Source organism: Austrofundulus limnaeus, unplaced genomic scaffold, assembly GCF_001266775.1.
Source record: "Austrofundulus limnaeus strain Quisiro unplaced genomic scaffold, Austrofundulus_limnaeus-1.0 Scaffold292, whole genome shotgun sequence".
In the NCBI taxonomy this organism is placed as follows: domain Eukaryota; kingdom Metazoa; phylum Chordata; class Actinopteri; order Cyprinodontiformes; family Rivulidae; genus Austrofundulus; species Austrofundulus limnaeus.
In genome coordinates, this window is record NW_013952694.1 from 362,207 (window position 1) to 366,100 (window position 3,894).

At 36.5% G+C, this 3,894-nt stretch overlaps 1 protein-coding gene across 1 annotated transcript in view; it reads right to left on the minus strand.

The window, feature by feature from the left end:
* Positions 1-3,856: 3,856 nt before the first annotated feature.
* The window catches only part of crtc3 (CREB regulated transcription coactivator 3), a 73,620-nt gene continuing 73,582 nt past the window's right edge, over positions 3,857-3,894 (minus strand). Inside the window, exon 16 of the transcript XR_001311301.1 lies at positions 3,857-3,894. The gene's annotated coding sequence lies outside the window, so the exon portion shown is untranslated.

A 3,894-nucleotide genomic window follows, 5' to 3' on the forward strand; every position in this document is an offset into this window, starting at 1 on the left:
AGCAAAATATTTTTTCTATTAATTAGCGCTCTATTGTATACATTAGAGATGACTCCGTGTACCACACCATATTATATAATATTTAATAAAACTCATCGAGTTACGTTTATTTTTGTGTTTGCTGAAGCTGAATATCTGTGGCAATCATTTTGAATTGTGCTGACTCTAAATGTATCTGTTGGAAATGTACTTATAGGTCTCATTTTAACCAGACTGGTAGTTTGTGAGCTATTTTGCTGACAGAAACAAACACATAGGCACACACCAACTGACAAACCTGCAATCACGACTTCCCACCTTTGATGGCAGCAGGYGAAGAATATGGTTTTCCTCTGTCTCATACACAAAGCTATCACTGTCAGAAAACTCTTTTTGTGTTGTGAAAACTTTAGGATTCACCACATTAAAAACCTATTTGTTCAAGTTCTCCCACTTAAAAAGATGAGAGGCCTGTAATTGACATCATCGTTAGACCTCATATGGGATGCTATTTGTAAAGTTACACAGTCAAAAATTACCACCAATATTTTTGTTTTATTTAGCTTTTTATAAGATAAAAAAGAACAGATTTATTTTTCAAAGTCAGTTTTTCTCCAGATGATTCATACATTTATAAAGGTCATAGTTTATAAACTAAATATTTAACCTACAAATTAAATATTCAGTGAACAAGCTAAATATTTAACTTGTGACTCAATTATTTAGTTTTGAGCTAAATATTTAGGTTGCAACTTAAATATTTAGCTATCTATGTGTTTAACTTGCTAGTTAAATATTTAGGTAGCTAGGTAAATATTTAAGTTAAATATTTAGGTGGCTAGCTAAATATTTAACTTGCTAGCTAAATATTTAAGTTGCAAGCTAAATATTTAAGTTGCAAGCTAAATATTTAGGTGGCTAGCTAAATATTTAACTTGCTAGCTAAATGTTTAGGTAGCTAGGTAAATATTTAAGTTGCAAGCTAAATATTTAGGTAGCAAGCTAAATATTTAAGTTGCAAGCTAAATATTTAGGTAGCAAGCTAAATATTTAAGTTGCAAGCTAAATATTTAGGTAGCTAGCTAAATATTTAGATAGCTAGGTAAATATTTAAATTGCAACCTAAATTTTTAGCTCAAAACTAATTATTTAAGTCACAAGTTAAATATTTAGCTTGTTAACTAAATATTTAATATGTATGTTAAGTTTATAAACTATGACATTTATAATCATATGGTGAAAAACTGACTTTGAAAAATAAATCTGTTCTTTTTTTATCTTATAAAAGGCTAAATAAAACAAAATTATTGGTGGTAATTTTTGACTGTGTAACTTTACGAATAGCATCCCATAACCTCAACTATACAAAATGAGAAAACATATCTAGAASGTCACACAATCACACAAACAGAATCAGAAAATATGATTTTCTAAATATATTTTCTCATTTTGTGCCTTACAGTTGAGGTCTAACTATGATGCCAATAACAGGCCTCTCATATTTTTAAGWGGGACAACTTGAACAATAGGTGGCTGACTAAATACTTTTTTGGCCCACTGTACTTTGCTGTCTCCATGAAGAAAAATTTAAGACACTCTAAAGTGCTAGAGGACTGTGCATTCCAACATTTATATGTGGGGCCCATGATGGTAGTAAACGGGCTGAAAAATGGGTCCCATATGGAAATGTCCCATCTTAATTGCCTATTTGGGTTTGATGCAAGATACTGGGCACAGAATGGATTCTGACTGTGGAGCATAAAAAACCCCATCTGTGCCCCCTCTTGAGGCTTTGTGTAAGCATCAGTAAAAACTAAAGTTATACTATAAATGAGTCGTTCATGGTTTCCATAGTTTCCCCATTTTAATTACCAACAGTGTGTAGAGACGGTGGTGGATAATAATGAGTTCTAATGAGGAGGCCCCAAACTTTTTACAAGATTTACACAAAGATTTCTGCTTTCARGTTCATTTTCTGTGGGTTTTTCATGAAAACTAAACTGCTTGGAGCTGTAAGTGGTTTTTTTTCTGCCGCTTCCACAAGAATCAAAACATCTGTAAGACCGAGTCAAAGAGATGAGAAAACTATCAAAAAACGATGATGAAACTCAAATACAACAAGGATTAAAAAAGAGGAAATTATTAAAAAGACTGAAAATAAAAGTGTGTTTGGGATTTATATAACAAATAATAAAAGCTTGAGGTGGTTGGTTTTGAACCAAAGGTCAGTTTTCATCACAGAGAGAGTTCATATTTGAATGTCCGGGGAATTACTGAAGACATTTCAGACACACCATCTGCCCCAAAACAAGATCAGGCAGATCAGGAAAGGTACATACAGGGGTTAGACAAAGAAAGTGAAACACCTGGTTTTAGACCATAACATCTCTTTCAGACAGCTTCCTCTTGCGTCCACAGTTAATCCTGTTGGATGTGGTTGGTCCTTCCTGGTGGTGTGCTGACATTACCCTGGATAGCGTGACTCTTGATACATCACAAAGACTTGCTGTCTTGGTCACAGATGCACCAGCAAGATGGGGTTCAGGTGGACTGTCAGTCATGGGGAAAGACAGAAAGCGAGGTGGAAATAGCATCTGTAGCACAGAGGATGGGGAGAGGTTGACCTGCAGGATCTGACATGTAAAATACATTCGAAGCTGAGATTTTGAAAATATCAGAAAATATTAGATTGCCCAATATGTCCGTATACCTGCAGAATGGAGGAAAATGGGTGTCATTTACATACATGTCAACCTCTTTGGACATTTACCAATATGAACAGCCTCAAAAATCCATAATTTTACATAAAATCCATACAACTGCAGTGCAGACATGACAGCGTCCGCTGCGAAGCAGGAGGAAAGGCGAGCAGAAAAAGTTCAAAACTTATTTCTAGCGGCAGAACAGGTTGGAAGATGGCTGTTTGATGTTATTTGTTGTTTTTTAAATCATCCTTCAGGCTCTGACATGTTAGATAAATTTGAAAATGAGGTTTTGAAAAAAATCCATAAGACTTGAAAAAAATCTGAGATTGGTAGATACGTCCGTATACCGGCAAAATGACATAAAATCCTTATAATTTACGGACAATCCGTACAAGATGACATGTATGCATTTATGGACAATCCTTACAACTTGACGCATGTTAAAATTAACTGATGGTGGTGCATGGCTGGGTCAGTGTTCCTTAGGGCAGCTGTGGCTACAATGTAGCTTACCACCCACCAGTGTGTGAACGGGTGAGTGACTGTAGTGTCAAGAGGTTTGTGGTCTGATGGGGCTTGATAAAGCACTAAGTTCAGTCCATTTACCATGAATATTTAGTGTTGTACAGAATCCAAACGTGTGCTGAGGTCTAGCTGGATTTAACTGGTCAGTCAACACATTACTTTTGTCTCATGGGTTCAGAAGTTTGGTCTTGTGCATCATAAACTATAAGGAATGTAAGCCAATGTAAGTTGCTCATTTCCATTACGACTGGTTGCATAAGAGCCAAAAACCCTGTGGCTTTTCTTCAAATTCAGACCAACCATCAGTCTTTGTGTCATAAATACGCTGCCTGATGAGAAACATCTGCTGCATCTGTCCAGTCTGACATTATCTCAGTGTCTCTACCTCATGTGACGCACATTAAACTACATGCAGCAGTACTTTGGGACGGGCCGACTCCTGCCAGGCTCCCACAGTGATGCTGCAAGCATCAAGATAAACACACTCCTCGTGTTCAGGTCGCACAAACGCAGGAAATGTTGTGATGTATCAACAACACCAGGAAACGTGTCCCTCTGCAAACACACAGACACTCAAACAGCTGCATAGATGAAGTTAACATGAACTTATACTACCATGTGTGTGTGTGTGTGTGTGTGTGTGTGTGTGTGTGTGTGTGTGTGTGTGTGTGTGTGTGTGTGTGTG